Source organism: Mixophyes fleayi, chromosome 1 (genome assembly GCF_038048845.1).
Source record: "Mixophyes fleayi isolate aMixFle1 chromosome 1, aMixFle1.hap1, whole genome shotgun sequence".
Lineage (NCBI taxonomy): Eukaryota > Metazoa > Chordata > Amphibia > Anura > Limnodynastidae > Mixophyes > Mixophyes fleayi.
Window position 1 is genome coordinate 192,546,215 of NC_134402.1, and position 23,775 is coordinate 192,569,989.

At 41.0% G+C, this 23,775-nt stretch overlaps 1 protein-coding gene across 2 annotated transcripts in view; it reads left to right on the forward strand.

Annotated features, from left to right (window-relative positions):
* Window positions 1-23,775, forward strand: part of PDE4C (phosphodiesterase 4C) — a 322,370-nt gene that overhangs the window by 141,245 nt on the left and 157,350 nt on the right. The gene's annotated exons all lie outside the window — the stretch shown is intronic.

Sequence of the window (23,775 nt, forward strand, 5' to 3'; positions counted from 1 at the left end):
GTTACGGAATGTAGACTATAAGCTCCAATGGGGCAGGAACTGATGTGAGTGAGTTCTCTGTACAGCGCTGCGGAATTAGTGGTGCTATATAAATATACGGTGGTGATGATGGGCCTGAGTCAATAAGGAAAGTAAGGCAAAAAAAAGAAGTAAATGTTTTCCGGGACAAACCATGTTACAATTCAAGGGGTGCTGTTAGTTTATTATTTTTCACACAAGTTAAATACTGTTTTTTCATGTAGCACACAAATACTTGATAGATTTATTTTTACACTGAAATTTAAAGCTGATCTAGGACCTGTCCTACCCTAACTATAAATCTGTCCCCGCATTTTATATTTACCTCCCCATTCAATGCAACATGGTTTTTCCCATATACAAAGTTACTCCTTTTTAATCCTTTGCTCTCCTTAATGACTCAGGCCCGATATGTGCATACTTTGCATACCTAATGGAACTGAAAGTTAAAGATTATGCTTCCATAAAGTGACAAAAAATAGATAAAAATATTTTAAAACTTACGGCCACAATGTTAAATAGGCTTCCTCATGAGGAAGGCTGTCGCTGGAGAAACACCGCAAATCTTATCACAGGTGGGAGTTACCTCTGGTGGCAGCTTGGCAAAGTGGCCCCCACCTGGTCTTTCTAGCCGGCCATAGTACACTTAACCAGGCATTCACATCCAGTTTTACCATGTGGTTTGCGCTGAACCGCATGTGGTTTAGGGGTATGCAAAGCACCACACATTGGATATAGTTTGAGTTTTCAGCCTGCAAACCACAGGACAGCAAATGGATCTGAAAACTGCAACTGATGTGTAGTGATTTGCAAGTCGCATACTAAACTGCTGCTTAGTAAATCTCCCCCTAAATATTTTCTACTAACTTATGCTCAATTTAGGGTCATGTATGGTTTAAATTACTCCTAATAGTGAAAGTACGGTATATCAGGACTGTCTTTATAACATTTAGCACTTTTGTGTGTTTGAAGCTTTTTATTATGATAGGAACAGTGTGCCTAAAATGCACTTTTCCAGTGAAGTGCAACTGGGATGTACAGAATGTATCCCATTAAAAGTACAAAACCTGATTTCAGCCAACTCATAACTTGTGCAAAATGTAAGTAGGAGTACCAGTGAGCCTACTCCTTACTTAGCAAGGACCACCCACAATCAAGATAACTCCTCCCATCAGCTGGTGCAAACATCTGCTTGTCCAGAAATGCTGCCATCCTAAGAGAAACAATTGTCAGGAGTTACAGTTAAATTTACAGACCTTCACATGAAAGCCTCTTCTTATAAACTTGTTGGTCATGTTGTGGTATCATAGTCTAATTACTTGTGTTGACCCTCCAGGCCAATAGTTGGCAATGCTCCCCTGACAATGATGCATTTTTTTCTTTGTCAATGGCAGACCTTTCATTTATCCTCTGCCAAAATGTATAAAACAACAGACTAGTTTGAAAGTTTTCTTCTGGAAAATGTTTTCATGGCTCTGTTGACAAATCATGGTGTAATATGTTGATTTCTTGTGAAGCAAATGGTTCCTGCTGACATTGCAATTCTCTTTAGGTGAAGAAAAGGTTTCCTTAACAAGAGACATGCCAGCTAAGATGTGCAGCTTGCTTCCATGTTTGCTTATGTATTACTAGGCAGGTGTCATTGATAGCTCAGTAAAGATAGAGAAAATAAAACATAAGTATAGTGTATACAGAGAAAGAAAAAAACCTTTTTAGATAAAGGCGGCCAAAAATATACAAGATGCGAAAAACAACGCAATAGGACAACTGCATAAAAATATAAAATAAAATAAATATTTTTTATTGTTGTTGTTAATAAATAGGATAATGATTATGTATATGAAACATATCGAAATATATAACCACGGATCATCAATATAAAACTTCACATTTAATAATAAAGTATAAAAAACATACCTAAAGATGTGCTAAATGTATAGAAAATAAAACCCTGCAAGCAACAACCACTAGCTGTAAAAATCAAATCTAATAGGATAAGACCAGTTTTATTATTCGTTGACACCGCACGTGTCAAATCCAGGTATATATGCGGGCAGTCATTCTTGGGTGTCTCCATTTTTCTGAGAGACCGGTTTTACAAGTGGACGGTAACTTTTCTATCATACAAGCCTGCGATATCCCATGAGCTTATGCACACCATAGTTTTTATTACCTGCAGAGTGTTTTTTCCAAGCATAATTAATCCGTCTTCTATGATTCTCTATTAACTATGATTCATGGTCATCTTACCATGCTCCATATTGACAGATTATTGTTTGCCTAAATATGGAATATTCATTTTCCTGCATATATACCTGGATTTGACACGTGCGGTGTCAAATCCAGGTATATATTTGATTTATATAAGATATATATTTGATTTGATTTTTACAGCTAGTGGTTGTTGCTTGCAGGGTTTTATTTTGTATACATTTAGCACATCTTTATGTATCTTTTTTATGCTTTATTATTAAATTTGATGTTTTATATTGATGATCCGTGGTTATATATTTTGATATGTTCTATATACATAATCAATATCCTATTTATTAACAAAAAACTATATATTTTTTTATTTTACATTTTTATGCAGTTGTCCTATTGCGCTGTTTTCCTTTTTTTGCTATAAGTATAGTTTATAATGCCAAATATCAAATACTTTGTCTGTGACTTATTTATTATTTCATGCCTAATAGTAGTGTATTATATTGTGAAGAAATCTTGCAAAACAAGAGACATATTTACGGACGTATACCAGCGCTGGCATTACAAATAGCAATACTAGCAGGACCACTGTCCAAGTAGATACCAAGCCCCTAAGCAAGTAGGATGATGTCACAATTGTGCAAAAGTTAATATTATATTGCATTGAGCTTTGCTTTATGACCAGTGGTCGATGTGGAAATTTAGAAGTGGCGTTATGGAAATAAAAGTGAATGTAGTTTGATAGTTTTACAATCAAAGCAGTAGGAGAAGGGGCTTTATAGCATACCACTGTATACTGACACACTTCAACCAATCTTTCTGACCATAAAAGGCCCCTAATGCACTTTCTTCTTTCTATGGTTTGGGTAATTATTTAGAAAGAGTGTATATATTTTAGACAAAATATTTGACTTGTGGAACAAATGTATGCAGTGCCTTAAAGCATATGTAGCAAAACAACTTTGGAGGAAGAGCAACTTAAAACATTAGAATACAATAGGAAAATCTACCCTGTTCAAAAGAACTGACTTCCATTGTCAGCTCCTGCCACTTCTTGCTCTTATAAAAATGATAAGTCATTTTTATAAGAGCAGGATTACAAAAATAGGTAAAAAAAAATCATAATGAGACCATCTTTTCAGAAAAGGTCATGTGGGCTTGTGGAATGTGTGAACGGAGTTACTTTAGAGAAGCAGAGGCAGCTTCATTGCTGTACGATATAAACTATCAGGAACTATTTGAGAAGTGTATGCTCTTCACAGATATGTTATCCTTCAAAAAATGAAAATGTCATTTTTTTCATATCAGAATTCAAAAGGGTATTAAATGTCACACTGCCAGATTCTGAATTATACATAGTAAGGCAGCGTAATTCATAAATATTTGCCTATCAGTTAACATTGGATTTTAAAGTGAGAAAATTGTTGAATTAAATGAGGGGCTATTTTACATTTTATCATCTCCCTAGAATGCCCCTGCAGTGAGACCTGGAGAGTAATAGGCTAAGCAGCACTAGGGAAGTGGCCAAGTATATCGGGAACATAGCCTTAGGGGGACAGGGCCATGGCGTTATATGTCCTGATGTTTACATTGGGAACGTTGAAAGGTATGATTCTGCATACTTGCATAATAAAAACTACAGGCATCACACATTGAAACAAAGCCATTCAACATATGCATATTATGTATGTCTGAATTTACATGGATGATCATAATCTAATCCTAGTGACTAAATGGAAAATTACAGAGGACAATTTTCACTGAGTTAAATAGAAATTCAATATACAGTAGAATTTCAAACTTTGTAAGTTCTGCCATGGTAGAATTTAATTACTGAATGTTAGAATATGGATCCTTGTATTGAATCAGCTGGTACTTTAGGTTTAGTGGGCCTTTAAAGTTGATAAGGCGCAGTTATATAGATTTCTAAGTCAAGGTCAAATGAAAAAAAATCATATGTTACCAGTGTTGAATTGGGGCATAAAGGGCCCACTGAGGAAGAAATGGTAAGGACCCACAAAATAGTGCATGCTCCGCTAGAGGTGAATGTCAAGCCACCGGAGAGGTGTGACCAGCCACTAGAAGAGGTGGGGGAAAAGAAGAATCCCTGCCCCAGTCACCTCACCTGAGGGATTTTCCTTTTGGCAGTGTCAGTGACTGTCTTGCTCTCTCACCTGTTCTTGAGGTTTTCACTACTGCTTGCTGCTTGTATCCTAAGCTCAATAGAAGTTTGTCTGGCTTTTGGAATGTGGGGCCCTGTTTGGAAAAAGGATAGGTAAAGGAAATATGAAAAGTCTAGCAATTAGTGATCCCAATAGCCTCCCAAAAGCAACCCAACATTAGCACCCCCTTTTAATAAATAGGCCTCTTTTCCCCAGCATGCCCTGATATTAAATGAATAGTATTCCCATTTAATAAATAAGACTAATCCCCCTTCCCCAGAGAAGCTCTGACATTATATAATTAGTATTCACATTTTATAAAAAGCCCTGTGTCTGACACTGCAGCAGGTGAAAGCTAGAAGTTAATACATGAATAGGAGTACAATTTATGTTCACTGCTTACAATGGCATGATTAAACCAATCTATTCTCATTATAATATGAACATGAACTCCAAAGACGAACTGGTAGGTTAATTGGCTGCTAACAAATTGACCCAAGTCTGCCTGCCTGTCTCTGTGTGTGTGTGTTAGGGAATTTAGACTGTAAGCTCCAATGGGGCAGGGACTAATGTGAGTGAGTTCTCTGTACGTAGCTGCGGAATTAGTGGCGCTATATAAATAAATGATGATGATAATGAACAATAAAGGATCTTGTATGGCAGTTTTATAGCTTGTTTGGCACAGGCATCATCTTCAGGTTTTCAATCTGCCCATTGACCACCGTTGTTCCTGTGCAACGTATGAGGGCACAACAGTGACTACTTTCCTCATAAATAATAGGAAAATGCTTCTCATTATGAAGATAACTCGCAACAGAATTTTACCACTGAGATGTGGCACAGTGGTTAGCATTGCTGTCTCACAGCGCTGGGGTCATGGATTAGATTCGAACTAGGGCCCTATCTGTGTGGATATTTTATGTTCTCCCCACAGTCCAAAAGCATACTTCTAGGTTAATTGCCATTAGGGTAGAAAGCGGTACCCTCATGCAGACAGGCGCAACCGTTAGAATAATAGTGTGTAGTGTTAGTACATACTTACGCCCCAATAATAGTTTTCAGTATTGGAACATCCCATCCACCCCCTAATAACAGTGTGTGGTATTAGTACATTACCCCTCCCCTTCAATAATTGCGTGCAGTGTAATGTTAGTACTCAACCACCGCAATAATAGTGTATAGTGTGTTAGTATATACCCCCACCCCAATAATAGTTTGCAGTATTGGAACATTTTTGGGGAGCATGGTGGCTTAGTGGTTAGCAATTCTGCCTGACAGCATCGGGGTCATGAGTTCTCAACCATGGCCTTATCTGTGTGGAGCTTGTATGTTCTCCCCATGTATGCATGGGTTTCCTCTGGGTGCTCCAGTTTCCTCCCACATACCAAAAACATACTGGTAGGTTAATTGGCTACTTTTAAATTGACCCTAGTCTCCCTCTCTCTCTGTCTGTGTGTGTATGGTAGGGAATTTAGACTCTAAGCTCCAATGGGGCAGGGACTGATATGAGTGTGTTCTCTGTACAGCGCTGTTACATTAGAACAAATTATCATGCAGAATGGCAGAATGCTTGGTTGGCAGTTTATTACATGTGCAGATGGGAATATTACCCTGGGCCCCCTGCAGTAGACGGGCCCATGAATCCAGCCCCATCTGCCCTGTTGTACCACTGTACAGTTATTATATGCCCGTGCCACATTGAAGGAGCCTAAAACACCTCTCCCAAATACAGTCCCTGGGAATTGGAAAATTCTCTCACTTTTTACTGGCAAGACATTGCCTGGACATCTCCTTTCCTGGAGCAAGTGAGACAGCTATTCCAAGATTCACTGCAGCACCTTCTACAGCAGAAATTTAACCTAAACAGAGGTTTATTTATTGTCCTCTTACATCAGAAGAAAAAGCTCATAAACTTTCTGATTGTGCAGTGTGTGATTCACATGAAGATAGTATTGGGACGTCTTTGCAGACATCAGCTCTACGCAATGCTTAAGAAATGTGCATGCAAAAGAGATCACATCAACTTCCTAGGCTACAGGATTTCTACTCATAAACTTCAAATGGATCCTCAGAAAGTCTGCTATTTTAAACTCCTCCCATAAATCTCAGGGAGACGCAATAATGCAGAAAATATTTACCCCCTGGCACTCAATGTTTCTTTGGATATGCAAACTTGTATTGAAGATTTTTTTTAAAAATATTCTATATTTCACTACTCACTAAGAAGACAGGGTGCTCTGGATAGATATGTCACACCATACATCTGGTTGGGGCTCAGACTACTTGGGAAGGGGCATTCAACAATGGTTTTCCTTATGATTCATAGCAAATTACTTTTTCCTCTCCCTGGTAGATCAGTTGTTACTACAGGCTTTTCATGATCGAAGATGTTGGTCACTTAAACCTCCAAATTAATAATTCAGCAATTTTTTTTACCTCAACTTTGCTCTGTATCTATTTAAAACACCTAGAACCAAGTTGTCAGGATCCTTACTAATTCAGCTCTGTCCAAAAAGACTCAATGATGGCACACAGGGACTATGTATCTTCATTGTGTTGGCTGCTTTGCTGGTGCAGGATTTATACAGCATGCCACCTGACACCACTTCTGTATTCAAAGTGCTGAACTCTGGGTTGCAGCCGGGAGGCTTCTGTGCAGTGAGCCACAGGCTCTTTTAACAAACCTGTTGCATCCTTTTCATTTCATCTATGTAAATGTGCATCAGTAAATGATTTATTGATCTGCTGAATTACCAGCACCCGAGACTTGTTGCCACAGGTTCAGGCCTATATAAAAAGCTTCATGTTAACAACACACTGCCAGTTTATTGAACCAGGTTCTGAAAACTTCTTGGACTGTTTACATGTGCTTAACTTTTCATTTTGTACGGCTACCCTTCTAGCTCTTAACCCTTAAATGGATATATCAACTAAGTTATGCACATGGATGGAGGTAATTAACTATCTGCAGGAAAGGTGAATCAGGCAATCAAAAGTGGCTAGTTAGTGCTGGTGATGGTCATCATCATCATCATTGTGATTTGTTGTACCATCCCTCCAGCACCAGCCAGAGATACGCCTCCTGACAGGTGTATCTGTGTCTGGATCCAGGGCTACTTCAGTCACATGTCAGGTGCCGTCTCCGCACTGTGCACACGTGCCGGCGTGGACACCTGTCTCTGTTCCGAATCGTATCCCGTTGCCTAGCACCGGGATGCACTTCCGGGTTTTGCTGTGCGTACATGTGCAGTAGGTCTGCTAGGCAACGGGATGCTTCTTTCCGCTGGCATGTCACTGAAAATCATCTCTTACCTATCAGGGGCCATGTTAGGGTATATTAGGCACCTCCTCCCATCAGTCTGGTGCCAGAGTATTGGTTTCACCAGCTCCAGCGTTCTGTCTCCTGTACCCTTGTTCTTGTTGTTTGCTATATTGGCTTCTGACTCCTGGCTTGTTCCTGACCACTCCCTCATCCTGCAATTTGGCTCTGTTTGTTATCTGGATTCTGACCACTGGCTCATTTCTGACCAACCCTCTGGATCATCCTTGTGTACTGTGCTATCGTTTGGCATCTGACCCCGACTGCACGACCATTCCTGTTCTCTTCTGCTACACTGATAACTAACTTGGAGAACCGCGACCTGCGCACCTCATGCAGCCAAGTCCATACCTCCTTGCAGGGTCCCTGGTGAAAACCAAGGGTGCGTTAGACTCCGCACCTCCCTGCTTAGTTGCGCCAATATCAGTCAGTGGCACCTACCCAAAGTCATTATCGTGACATCACAATTACATGAAAGAACCCTCAATGTATTCAAGGGTTACCCGCCATTTCCCTCCTCCCTCCCGTTTCTCCAATCATTGGGAGAGCATGTAAAGCATGTAAGAAAATGCGTATTTTATGCAATAAAAAACAGAAGTACGTTCAACTCTACATGAGCTCGATTGGTGGTAATCGTATTACCAATTACCACAATTCCAACATCTCTTATAACCGCAAAAAAAAAAACGATTGCACAAAAACACAAAGTCAATACAAGCAAACTTACCTGAAAGACGAAGAGGCAGATGTCCGATGGCACCGCAGGCAGACAGGCAGTGATTCCGAGGAGACAGCTCTTGGGCACCTCAGTGTGACGTGTGCGCGACTTAGATGAATGGTAATTTAAAACTGCAATGTCTGGACCCCGCCGGCTAAGCCTGCGGGGTCCAGACATTGCCGTCACAGTAGACTAAACTGTTTATACAGTACATACTGAACCATGGCCAGATATACATTTAAAAAAAATCTGTAAGTAAAAATGTTATAGCACCCTAAGTTTCAGTACAATAGTCACACCAGTTCAATTATATTATTACCATTAAATGTAGAATGTAGTTGTGCCAACACTGAAAAACACAATTATTATGCACATTACAGGACAGAGTATATGAAAACACATATATAACCACTGGACAAGATTTTATTAAATTATTTTATGCTAGAAATATAATGTGAATTGATTAATAGGAAATCAAGAGAGTAAAAAGTAACATAAAGGTCCCCCTTTGCTTGTGTAAGATTATCCCAACGGTTGTGTACGCATGAATATGTGCATCTGCATGCAAATGTCTGCCAGGTGTGGCTGTTTTATATGTAAAATTGTGTGTATTTGCAAACCTGTACAGCTCATACATTTCCAATATGTCAAACCCTCACACAGTGAGCAGAGTTCATCACGCAGCAAGATCCGCTCACCAGTAAAACATCTCATGGATAGGGCTGTAAATAGGATGAGCCTGGCATTGTGACTACAGTACTAAGTTATACCTCACAACTTGTGATTTAGGTGGGACAGTATAGATTCTGAGAGACTGTACTGCCATCACGTTTGTCCCAACTGCTGGGCCTATTGGGAGGTGTGTCCATATTGGTGTATGTGAGGCATGGGAAGAAATGGGACAACCTGATGTGATGGGATTTTTTTCAACATACTGTGTGCATTAAATATTTACATTGTTTCCGTGCAAAAAAAAAGTATACCATTTTTACCATACCTTTATTAAATATTCACCTCTGTGCTGCAAAAGTGCATCTTTCTTTTGCCAAACACTCCATGTCAGGTATAGATTTTTTCGCAATAAAGTTCACTGTGCAATTTAAGTTTTGTAATAACATGCTAATATAAAATGTCAGCAGAATGGCACTTCACAGTAAGTGTTTACTAAGCTGATTTTTTAGCACACCGTGGTAAGATTCTCTCAACGCTCTCACTTTAAAATAAAAAAGGCTTAACTGCTCATATACGCTGGACCTACATCTCTCTCATAGTCATCCAATCGGCTTCAATCAACAGATATTCACAATTTTCCTGACTGTTGAGGATCGAGATTATTATTATTATTATTATTATTATTATCAAAAATTAATTTTTATAGTGCCAACATACTCTATAGCACTTTACGATTGCAACAGGGTGGTGAATATTACCCAGACAGTTAGAAAAACAGATATTGGATGATTTTGTTTTTATGGATGTCGAAACTTATGGTGTATAAATATATGTAAACAGTCGGCAAATCAATTGTGCCTGAATTTTTCTTTTATGTTTACTCCTGTTTACGATGGCTATTTTCTGTTGCTGTCATTTTTTTACACTGACATTTTTTCATATAATAAATTGTATGGTTTTAACCCTCTGCTGGTTAAAAATGCAGTGTAGTTTCTATTTAAAGAGTGCACCTGCCCAAAACAGGCTCTCTGCCAGCTGTGACGCTCAGGATATCGCACTCCAACCCTTTAAATGGACTATGCATTCCTGCATGTGACGGAAGAGAGGAGGGAGGAATGACTTCAGATTCTGCCAGCTTAATAACATGGCTTTGTATGGGGCGACAGGAGCAATCACACAGAGGCCATGCTGGAACCAAGGCAGTGGATTGTGTATCCCCGAGCACCTCTGTTTAGAATGTTTGGGAAAATTGTTTAGCTTTGTGACTGATATAATCCTAACTCTGACAGCTGGGTTAAACAGCTCTTCTGTAATATAAGGGAGTAGTAATAAACAAAGCAAGATGGAATTATTGACTTCCTAAAACAGAATGTATATAAATGTTTATAGTAAAGGCAACAAAATTGAAACATGGACACCTCAGCATCAGCATCATGCTCTCATTTTACAGGACTGATGTACCTATAACTTTACCTGGTTTAAATGCAGGAATGCATTAATATGGTTCACAGACAGGAAGGTAGAGACTGCTTTGTTATTTATTTTACTACAAGCTATGGTCAAAATATTTCTCTATATAATTTTAGCTTTAGAATGCAGTTTCCATAAACATTTCTCCTGGGCAGGTGAATCTGTGCTGAACATGACATACAAATTGAACACCATTCATAATAGCAAGACTGGCAGCTTCTGAAGAATTGAGGGCACAACAGACTCCTCTGCATTTTATTTCAATGACAGTGGGGTGCATTAACCATAAACAGTGTAATCAATGGGCAATGCAGCTGGCACTCAATTGTGCTGTTCGTCAATTATTGTTTTTCTTCTAAGGCCAGAAGTCAAAATACCTGGAATGAACCCCTAGAACCAGGCAAACCATGGTCTTTGCCTTTAGTACCCCCCTTTCCCTTACAGCAAGAGGTGCTCACTGGTATTTGGTTGCCCCCGGAACTTATGCACATAGTAGATGTGGCTTATTCCAGAACCCTGGTGCTACATATATAGGAGACACAGGTCATGTGGCACTGTGGACAAGAAATGCAGTCACTCACTCATACCTGGTGTAATTTGTGCACAAGAGTGAAGCAGCCTCTATAGAGTGGTCAAAGTGTAAACCAGCCGTCAGGTCAAAATCTAGGATCGGCAAGGGTCAGTACAGGCAGCATTCCAGATAATATTCAGGTCCAAATTTAAGCAGAGGTCAGACCAGAATCTAAACAAGAAATACTGACAGGTAGGCGTCATATAGGACAGCATGACTGCACCTACACTCAGCATTATAAAGTGCAGAAAGCAATCAGAAGACTCCCAGAAAGCTGATCCCACCTAAGACTGAATTGCTGCAGTGGGATCACATGACAGCAGTTCATTGCCAATTCGGCTGCTCAGAGGTGTCCATAGGAACTAAGCAGCAAGGCAAAGGAAGAGAAGGATCACAGTTAGCTTGCAGCCCCAATTCCTTATCCTCCCTTTCCCATGCACTGGCTCTATGAGGAACCTCTCATCATGACTCTCTCTCTCTCTCTCTCTCTTTCTCCTGAACACATAGGAGGCACTCTCCTTTCCTCCTTGTGACCTCTGCCTACCGCATACTTGTCTACTCTCCCAGAATTTCCGGGAGGCTCCCGAATTTGGTGGAGTCCTCCCGGACTCCCGGAAGAGTAGGCAACCTCCCGGACCCTGTAAAATGCCGAAATTTACGGCATTGAATAACAAGGGCTTAAGTGCATCAGTAAGCCACCCCCCAAACTCGCCCCCTAATTTCTGAGCATGCGCAGAGCTACTTAACATAAGATACGGCATGCAAACTGACTTACTTCTTCTATGTTTAGCATTTCTATAGTTCTTCTGGGAATAGTTATTCCACATATCAGCATTCTAGTTTAAGGATATCAGTATAGTGCATTCCCACAACAAAAGCAAAAAGTGATCCGTAATTGGCTGAAAAATGTTTCTTAGTGACCAATTATTAATTACCAGCTACATGGGCCCTAAAGAACAATTCATGACGGAAAAAGGAAACCGTAATTTGCAGGGTATTCAATATGGATCATGAAGGCTCATTGTATTGTTTCCCTGGAGGAATCAATACCCTATGAAGCCCTGAATACCTCATAGTTGTCTTATTATTACAAATATAAGGTATCTATGAAGCAGCATTGTACCTTGTCATTGCTCATTTAATGGGATGTCCCATGCATTATTTTGACCTAAAATCATATTTTCCAATTGATTAATACGATTTTTTAAATACAGAGTTATTCATTTTTCTGCTCTCTGTTTGAAAACAAAGTAAAAAAAATAATAATGAGTCTTTTTTAGTGCCCAGGACTTACTATAAAATATTATTTCAACAATATAAAAAAATGACAGTAGTTATGGCTGTCTGATAAGTTTTATTACAGTATATAGTAAAGGGGGTGGGACATGAGAGTTCAGACTACTATCTTTTCAAACTGAATTAATACATCAGTTGAAATCCCCACCTAACAAACAGTTTTAATACATATTATATAATTACTTTTTCCTACCAGAAGGCAGCAGAAATGTTAATAATAATATTAATTTGCTAATTATTTTATTATCAAATGAAGTATATTGGTTTTCATAGTGTGGAGTTTTATTTTAATAATGTCATTATAATTTTGTATTTAACTAAAGAAAGGTGATCTGCGAACCAGTGTTATATTTACAAAAACATTACTAACTTATCATTTATATCTTGCCCAATGTTCTCTCAGTTTCACATAAGCTCACTCTCACTCTACACATAGGGGTATATTTACTAAACTGCGGGTTTGAAAAAGTGGAGATGTTGCCTATCAATCAGATTCTAGCTGTCATTTTGTAGAATGTACAAATATAAATGACAGCTAGAATCTGATTGGTTGCTATAGGCAATATCTCCACTTTTTCAAACCCGCAGTTTATAAAATATAGCCCATGAGCTTTCCACCACATGACATATTTACGTGCATTTCCTGCTCTTCCTTTCACTGAAGGTTCTGTGCCAATTCTTCTTTATATTTTTCGCATTATTAGCCACTTCCATAACCCTTTTTGCCCTCTTTTCGTATTGTCGTTGTTGCAAAATGTGTATTCTTATTGATAGCATTCGTCTTGTACTCTGCATGTTTATTGAGGAAGATCCCTAAATGACCTTACGTTAAGTTTTTTGTCAAGACTGTGGTCAAATGGTATTTACCTTCAGCACCAAAAGAGTTAAAACGTTTGCGCTATTTTTACTGTCTGGACAAATATACAAAGTCACTTCACACAATGTTGCTGCATGGAAATTTCTAACTTCAAGTTTCCCATAGACCTTAACAACAAGGAACTTTACAACCTCATGTGCATTTAACCTTTACACCGCCAGACCAAGATTACTTTGTGAACCATGAATAAAAATGAAAAAGAGAATACAGATGTACTATAAAGCATATAAGTGTTAAGGCTATTCCATGGGATGGGACACATTCTTGTTTTTTTTTTGTTTTGCGGGGGTTTCTAAGTGCTTTCCTATTAAGATTCATATTTTATATATAGATATATAGATTCATATATCATATTTTCAATTAAGATTATAAAGGTTCTTCTGTATGAATTTGCACAAGGTGTTTAGCAGCTAGTTTGAGAAAGCAAACTTGGGACACTGTAATAAACTTTGAAGGTGATTCATGGCTTTAAGCTATAGTTTGAGAGATAAAGGGCCTGATTTTGAGTTAGGAGCAAAGCAATGAAAAGGAGTAACTTTGCACCTGGGCAAAACCATGTTGCATTAGAGGGGGAGGTAACTTTAAAATGTAGGGACAGATTTATAGTAGCAATAGGACATGTCATAGATCAACTTAAATTTCAATGTAAAAATAAAGCTATCAAGTATTTACGTGCTACATGAAAAAACAGCCAGTATATTCCTTGCATGCAAAAAATAAGTACATTTGTACCCCTTGCATTGTAACATGGTTTGTCCAGGTGCAAAGTTGCTCCTTTTCTTTGCTTTGCTCCTAACTCAAAATCAGTCCCAAAAAGTTTATTTCATAAAAATGAAAAAGTTACTTATACCCAATCAAGCTTACAATGACTTTACCATTGTGGCTTTATCTGGATATGTACCTTTTTAAACTAGCACATCCAGGTAGAATTAAAAAATTCACCTTGCCCCCAGACAAGGGTGCCCCCTTTCGCCCCTAATTTTCATTTTAGCAATAGAGCCTCTAGCCCAAGCTATTAGACAGGTCAAGTCCTTTCCTGGGGTTACAGTCAACCAGACGGTCCACAAGCTGTGTCTTTTTGCAGATGACATCTTACTATTTGTAACTGACCCGGAGACCTCGCTGCCGCCCGTCCATGTTATACTTGATAAATTTAGTGGGGCATCTTACTATAAATTGAATACCACTAAATCTGATGCGTTACCTATCAATCTTCTGCCATCTAAAGTGTCGAGTCTTAGGGCTCTCTTCCCTTACTCTTGGAAGTCTGAGGCGCTCCATTATTTTGGTATTCAGATTACTCCCTCGATAAACAACATTGTAGACCTTAACTTTGTGTCTCTGATTCCCCTAATACTTACCTTGACTAAGTCATGGATGTGCTGCGAGGTCTCCTGGCTAGGTAGGCTGGTGGCCTTTAAGATGATGATTTTGCCAAAGCTAATGTATCTGTTCCGTACGTTACCATTGCACTTACCAAAACCTATACTGGACAAGTTACACTCTATCATGTGCTCATACATTTGGAAGAACAAACCTCCACGAATAGCTAGTGTTTGTATGTCTTTAACTAGACAAAGAGGCGGTCTTGCTCTCCCAGACCTGGCTAGATACCATATGGCTTGCCTTCTGGCCCAGCTTAGAGACTGGTCTCTCCCCCCCAATACAAAGCCATGGGTAGATTTGGAAAGGGCTTGCAATCCCCATTTCCCCTTGCAGGATCTACTCTGGCTGCCTAGAAGGTGGCGCCCTCCTAGTGGGTCCCTGTCCCGGCTAGCCAGTGACTCGTTGAGGGCCTGGGATAAGTTGATTGAGAACTCACCTACCATATCTCTTCCCACTAAGAACCTGTCATTGAGAGCTTTGGCTAAATTGATCCCGGATGTAAATCTGTCCCTGTGGATAGTGAATGGCATGGTAGTCCTAGGATCATTATTTGATGACCAGGGGTTGATGTCATTCACGCAAATTCAACACCAATTCCATATACCTGCGAGAGATTTTTACAAATATCTACAAATCAGGCATTGGATATCCTCCCTCTCGAGATATAATCTGACCCTACAGGCCCTCCCAGCCCCACTCCTCTCGAAACCTACGAAAGGAAACAATAGAGCTGGGATCACCTTTTGGTACGGAGTCACCTCCCCGGAGCCAATAGCCAAGAGTTCTAATCAACTCCAGTGGGAATCAGATCTCCAGATAACCCTCACAGAGGACCAGTGGCAGGCAGTCTATGTAAATGCTTTTCGCATGTCCAAATGTTTAAACCACACTGAAATGTTCATCAAGCTAGTTAATAGACTTTACCTGACCCCCTCTAGAATTCATAAAATGTGGCCCTCCCAGTCTAAGCTGTGCTGGAGACAATGCTTGTTGGTTGGGGATTTGCTTCATATCTTTTGGACATGCCCGGTTTTGCGCTCTTTCTGGGCTCAGGTATTTGACTTAGCTAAGAGAGTGACCAGATTAGATCTTCCTCAGACCCCCGACATTGCCCTTCTCCAAGTATATCCGTCTCATGTCCCGAGACAGGCCTGTTATGTGTTTAATCATATACTTATTGCCGCCAGAGCCGCCAGAGCCCAGGCATGGAGAGCACCGCTCCCCCCCTCTCTGTCAAAGGTAATAACCAAAGTCCACAATGCGTTTGAAATGGAAACACTAGATGTCCCTTATTCAATGAGACCATCTTCCCCATTGATGAAATGGTTTGAATGGCATGTCTACGTGACTGACAGGGGTGGGGCTCCAGTAAATAATCCTTTTTCACCTCCCCCTGCTGATGGTGGTTCTTTGTCAATAGTTGCGCCCTGATTGAGTGTTTAAGTTGGGTCTTCCAAGACCTAGACCAGGTCTGGTGAGTTAGTTTAAAGTTCCACAGTAGACTGAATACTATATATTGTACACTGTCTGTAACTTGCAAATGCTGTATTGGTGTGTTCAAACTCCACCCCCCCCCCCTTCCCCCTCCCTCTTTTTTTTCTGTACCCCCAATTTACTTAAAAAATCTCAATGAAAACGATTGATGATAAAAAAAATTCACCTTGCCCAATGGTACCATTTACTGGAGCCCCAGGCTCTGGTCGGTGCAGCTGTTTTGCTTGGGGCTATATGGTTTGTCTCACAACATGGAAAACTAAGGCTGTGTGAGAATGCAGATGGAGCTGTATGTGGGCTCCATGATATCAACAAATCAGGTGCTGCTGCTGCTGCAGTACAAACTGTAGCCAAGAGGTGGTGTTAGAGCACTTACATGGCCTTATTTAGACACTTGCTGTTAGCTGTATATGTATTTTATGCAAATATGATGGATGTGGACTTGTTGGAGAAATTGTTCCTTATCCCATGAACTTGCTGAACTAGTTCTATTTATGAATGTGATCTCTGATGTTAAATTATTTATTCTATCCACCTCATTGGACAGATTGATAAATCCAGTGTAATAATAGTAATCATCGCATTTGTAAATATTTCATCCAGATGTTCTGAAGAGTTTGAAGTTAAAATTTCACATTCTCAGACATGTTGGGGACTCTGTAATGAGTGACCTGTTTGCCATTCAGATGTAGGCAGGGGATTACAAAAGTGTCATAGAGTGACAAGATAGATAGATAGATAGATAGATAGATAGATAGATAGATAGATAGATAGATAGATAGATAGATAGATATTACATACACTTTTCTAGTATCCGGCAGAGCTGGATTAAGGCTTTGGGGGGCCCGGGGCACTTAAGACAGGGGGGCCCCTAAGATCTAAAATTAAGGGCATAGTGACACATCCTACATTACATCACCTACAGCCCACAGTATGACACTTACAGCTCTCCCAGAGGGCTCGCTTATGTTGTCTGCATAAGAAAAATCATTGCTTCCACAAACTAAAATACTGTACATTAAAACAATCATCAAAACACCACATTAAAATGGGTATTGACAGCACACACTAAAACTAGCAATGATACCGCACGCTAAAACTAGCAATGTTACTGCACTTTAAAAATAAAATTTATAATGCACATTAAAACTAGCAAGTATACCGCAAATTAAAATACCATTGATAATGCATCACTGGGCATGGCCAGGCCACCCTCCTACAGACAAAAAAAACTGCATTGTTGTGTACACCATTGAACGGTCACCAAAAATTGGGATTGTCCCACTAGAATCACAACATTTCACAGACTTTGCTGCTCTCTCCTACCTGTTCTTCTCACTTTCACCACCTGTGCTGCAGGTTTCTTTAGTTGCGGCTTGTCTGGATCCTGGAATGTTAGGGGCCCTATTTGGAAAAACAAATGGGTACATTTAGAAAATTACAGCCACCCCCGGCGTTAAATCAGTACCACCCATGATTAATAATTAGGCCTTCCTCCAGCCCCAGCATTAAAATAATAGTATTCACATTTAATAAATAAACCTATTTCCCTCCCTACAAATAGCCCCAGCAATAAATCAATAGTATTTACATTTCAGAAATATACCTATTTCCCGCAACCGTCACTGCCATTAAATAATTCATAGGCACATTTACTAAAGGGACCTCATTCTCCCCAAACCACCCCATCTTAAATTAATTGTCCCCACTATTGTGTCTCTCCCCCCCCTTTTTCCTCATGCTGTGTCTCTCACCCTTTTTTCTTATACTGTGCCTTTCTCCCCCCTTTTTTCTCATGCTGTGCCTCTCCCCCTTTTTCCTTACTGTGCCTCTCTTCTCCCCCTTTTTCCCCCATAGTGTGCCTCTCTTCTCCCCCTTTTACCTCCATACTGTGCCTCTCTTCTCCCCCTTTTACCTCCATACTGTGCCTCTCTTCTCCCCCTTTTACCTCCATACTGTGCCTCTCTTCTTTTCTTTTACCTCCATACTGTGCCTCTCTTCTTTCCTTTTACCTCCATACTGTGCCTCTCATCTTTCCTTTTTCCTCCATACTGTGCCTCTCTTCTTTCCTTTTTCCTCCATAGTGCCTTTCTGCGTTATTCCCCTTTTTTTTTACTTACCTTTCTGTTAGCTTCATTCTTCTCTCTTCTGTCTTCTTTTTTCTTTCCTTGTCCTCTCCGCGCTGTTCCTCACTGAAGGACAGGCGTGACTTGATGACGTCACGCCTGTCATTCAGTATCAACAGTGCAGAGAGGAGGGAGGAGGAGGGACGCCAGCGCCGCGGTGAGGTGAGTAGTGTATCTTTTTTTTTTTTTTTTACTACCCGGCTCCCCCCACCAACAAAGGGAGCCCCGAACCCCCCCCCTCCCGCCACCGCCATTAACAAAAAGAGTTCAATTTTTTTTAACCAAAAAAAAAATCAGTAGAAGTTATGCACGCGGCGGGGGGCCCTCGGAGAGAGGGGGGCCCGGGGCACGTGCCCCCTGTGCCCCCCCCTTAATCCGGCTATGGTATCCGGTAGGACCCTTTTTTGCCACAAGAATATCCCAAATTCTTAATGGATTCAGCAAGGTTCTGGAAGCATTCATTAACATTCTGGCCCATATTAACATTAAAGCATTACGCATTTGCTGCTAATTTGTCGGCTGCACATTTATGCAGCGAATTGCCTGTTTCCTGACTGTAAACACCATTAGAGTACGTGTGCTTTGTGAGATGGCACGTTACCCTATTGCATTGGAGGTTTCTAGGAACCAGCAGATATAGCTTTCATGCTGGATATTGTAAACCCCAAGAACTGTCGGGAATAGCTGTAGCAGTTGCAGGTTCTTTAACTTAATGACCTGGCAGCAGGGGCAGATCAAGGAAATTTGCCACCCTGGGCGATGTAGGGGGGGCGATTTAAGCCCCGCCCCCTTTCCGACTTCTAAGGCTGCCGGCGGCTGCACAGTATGTGCAGGTCCGCTCGGCAGTGACAGTGTGCTGCCCCGCTGCTCTGATTGTGTTTAAAACACAATCAGAGCAGCCGGACAGCATATTGTCACTGCCGAGCGGACCTGCACAGTGTGCAGCTGTCGGCAGCAAGCCCCTGCTAGGGGGGCAATCGCCCCGATCGCCCCCCCCCCCCCCCCCCCCGGATCCGGGGTGTAGAAGTTGCATTAAGGGAAGTGTTCCCTGTTTTACTGGTAGAAACACAGCTTTTTCCTCCCCACAGTAAGACTAGAATTATCTGGTCAGAAGTTCTGAAACCCCATCCTAATCCTTATACATTCAATAGGATGCATTTTGCTTGTTTCAATTGCACTTTTGCAACAAAGTGATTTCCTAGGTTCACATTGACCAATGTAATAAAAACCTTCAAATACACAAAGTGACACATATAATAAAGACAGTTACTCATTCTCCTGATAAATGGGAATCTAATAATGATTTTTTTTTTTCCTTTATATTTGTCCAATGAAAATATTTTTTTTCCCAAAAACTTTTAAAAAACATAAAGGGATGACTTTATAAAAATACTCTATTTTCAGGGCTTTAAAAATGTCAGTGATAGGGGTATATTTACTAAACTGCGTGTTTGAAAAAGTGGAGATGTTGCCTATAGCAACCAATCAGATTCTAGCTGTCATTTATTTAGTACATTCTACAAAATGACATCTAGAATCTGATTGGTTGCTATAGGCAACATCTCCACTTTTTCAGACCCACAGTTTAGTAAATATGCCCCTATAGTGTTTGTGAGGCTGCTTGCAGAATTTTACAATAAAACCAGCAAACGGCTGATATTCTCTATCTACACATTCACCTTCTACTCCTTATATAATAAAGATACCTACTTAATACCTGAAATAAGAAATGGACACAGATTTTAATTCTGGCAAAAAAGGTCACAGTTTTACTTGTATAATTGATGGTGGTGAAGGAAACAATGCACGTTCAACTAACAAGCTAATACTATACAACAAAACATAGGGATGGCCAACCGGCAGAATCCCGATAGCAACTTACGGCGTCAGAGAGACTACACCCCATCTGGTCTCAAAGGGCATGTTTGCCGAAACACTGCCAAGGGCTTTCGCAAAAAGGAATCTCAAAGACATAGATTGAAGGGGAAGAATCCTGTGGTAAACATACTCTTGTACGATGTATTAACCACTGACTGCACTGCTTTTCCACCTACTGTGCCTTGTCTGAATAAGGAAAAAGAAAATTAGATGAACAACACAAACAATCACACATAATTAACAGACATATCATGACAGGGAGGGATTTCGCAAAAGCAAAAGAGGGAGAACTTCCTGTTCTTGGATGCTATATAGGCTTGTTTGCCAGTCCCAGTGGCAGACTGTTGGATATAAATTCAGAACAAGCCAGGGAAAATTCTAACCCCTGGAGGTAAGTGCAACGGCAGAATACATGCCTGGTGTCTAAGTGTATTCATCCCTATGCAGGTCTACATTTATCATTAGCACAATTTCATTGTTTTGCTTTTTCTTCCTCATAGTGTATCTCCTTCTGTCAATCTAATTGATGTGTGATAATCCAAACAGAATACAACAACTTGTAATATACACTAATGGCAAGGGATATGTGTGACATCATTAGGACTGGGGTATTGACAAACCCTGCTAGTGCTGTATGAACACTTACCTGGGGTGCCATGGTGAGTGTGGCACCCCATTCGCTGTTGCCCTCCTCTTTAGCTGCGGTCATGACATGGGTACGTCATCCGTGACCAGAGAGTCCACTGAATACTCACGTGTTTAACACATGTTGTGTGGAGTGGACACTAGTGTTGGTGCAGTGCGAGGACAAAGAAATTGTTGGGCCAGAGGCCATTTCATAATAAATAAATGGAACTTTATTCAAACGCCTTCTCTAGCACATAAAGCTTAAACGGTGTGTGGAAAAAGCCCGCTACTGCAGAAGCACACGCGAACAACAACTTCCTTTTTATGGTGCTTCATTGTCAGGATGGTAAATGTTTGACACCGTATACTTGTACAGCAATCATGGAGACCCTAAACACTAGCTATACATAGTCCAGCTCTCTCTCAGGACCAGCCAGCTCACCCAGCATTGGTCTCCCTGAACAAATGAAACAAACAAGCTTTTATACATGATGCTCCTCCCCCAGCCTTAGCTTGATGGACAGGTGACACACCCACCTTCTCTTTAAAAGAAAACACCCATCACTGCCTCTGTTTGCACAACCAGACACGCCCTGTCTGTTTGCTGAGCGGAAGGATTTCAGATCATGTAAGTTTAACCAAATTTAAACTATTGCTTTTCATACATAAGTCTTCACTCTAGGTGCATTACTGCAGAAATGTTTTACTCTACTTCCCTGCTTTCTCTGTATATTGCCAACTAAATGCCTCCTTTTGTTACATATCCCTCCCCCTAGCGTCTCCAAGTCGGGGGAAGCGGACTTCACGAGGAGCGCATATTTTCGTGACAATGCATCTGCATTCTTGTGCAGAATCCCAGGTCTATGTTCTACTGAGAACTTGAAAGGTTGTAGTGCCAAGAACCAGCGGGTTACCTTGGCATTTACCTCCTGGTTGCTCTGCATCCATCTCAATGGTGCATGGTCTGTTATTAAGGTGAACTCTCTGTCTAGGAGATAATAGCGCAGAGCTTCTGTAGCCCATTTTATAGCGAGACATTCTTTCTCCACAGTGGCATATTTTTGTTCCCTTGGAAGCAACTTACGACTTAGGTACAGGACAGGATTTTCTACTCCATTCTTCTCCTGTGACAAGACTGCACCTAAACCAACACCAGAAGCATCAGTTTGGAGGAAGAACCTCCGGGTAAAATCCGGTGCTTGTAGAACTGGGGAGGAACAAAGAGCTAACCGAAGATCAGACCAGGCGGTTTCTGCAGAATCAGACCAAGTTAATCTATCTGGACAACTTTTTTTTAACATGTCCGTAAGTGGAGCAGCTCTAGTGGCGAAGTGGCTTACAAACCGTCTGTAGTAACCTACTAAGCCTAAAAAGGTTCTTAACTGCGACTTTTTTTCTGGTCTTGCCCAATTTTTGACTGCCTCCACTTTGTCTAGCTGGGGTTTTACATGCCCTCGACCAACAATGTACCCCAGATATTTGGCTTCTCTCATGGCTATGGCACATTTCTCTGGGTTAGCTGTTAACCCTGCTGACCTTAATGAAGCTAAGACCGCCTCAACTTTGGCTAAATGTGATCCCCAGTCTAGGGTATAAATCACTATATCGTCCAAGTAAGCGGCTGCATAAGCTGTGTGAGGTCGTAGCAATTTACTCATTGCCCTTTGGAAGGTGGCAGGTGCCCCATGCAACCCAAAGGGTAGGACTTTATATTGATAGAGACCATCAGGGGTGGAAAATGCAGTCATTGGCTTGGCCGTGGAAGTCAGGGGAACTTGCCAATAACCCTTTGTTAGATCAAGGGTTGTTAAATAATTGCTACCAGCAAGATTTTCCACTAGTTCATCCACACGTGGCATCGGATAGGCATCAAACTGCGACATACTGTTTAGGCGCCTAAAGTCATTGCAGAGCCTAACTGTCCCATTGGGTTTCGGGACAAGCACAATGGGACTATTCCATTCACTAGTGGACTCTTCAATCACATCTAACTGGAGCATCTTCTCGACCTCCTTTCTCACGTCTGGCTTCTGGAATACGATACGGCTTCTGCTTTACAATGACTCCTGGCGCAGTGACAATGTCATGTTCGATTAAGGTAGTGCGCCCAGGAATGGAAGAGAAGACATCCCTGTTCTGACGAACCATTTCTTCAGTCTGTTGTCTCTGCTGAATGGACAAAGCTGGCTCTATGGGCACTTCAGATTTTTCAATGGCAGTACTCACTACCTGAGGAGAGGTTTCCTCATCATGCCAAGGTTTAAGGAGGTTGACATGATATATTTGCTCCTCCCTTCTCCTACCTAATTGGCGAACTCTGTAATTGACAGCACAGACAGCCTCTAGAACTTCATATGGACCCTGTCAATGGGCAAAAAGTTTGCTTTCCTGGGTGGGAACCAGGACTAGGACCTTGTCCCCAGGCTTGAAAGATCGAACAACAGCACTTTTATCATAACTTTTTCTCTGTCGTTCCTGAGCCTCTTTTACATGTTGCTGCACAATGGGCCCTATCTTTCCTAGCCTCTCATACATTTGTGACACAAATTGTACCAGATTTGGCTCCCTGGGACCTTGCTGCTCCCACCCTTCTTTTAACATATCCAAGATACCCCTGGGCTGTCTCCCAAACAATAACTCAAAGGGACTAAACCCTGTTGAAGCTTGAGGTACCTCACGGATGGCAAACATCAAATAGGGAATAAGAGTGTCCCAATCTTTTTTCTCTTGAGCCACTGCTTTCCTGAGCATGTGCTTTAATGTGCGGTTAAAGCGTTCCACCAAGCCCTCTGTTTGTGGATGGTATACAGAGGTGTGAAGTGCCGTAACCCCTAGCAACTGGCACATGTCCTTCATCAGTTTAGACATGAAAGGAGTACCCTGATCTGTGAGAATTTCTTTGGGTATTCCCAATCGTGTAAACATCAATACAAGTTCCTTAGCTATGGTGCTGGAC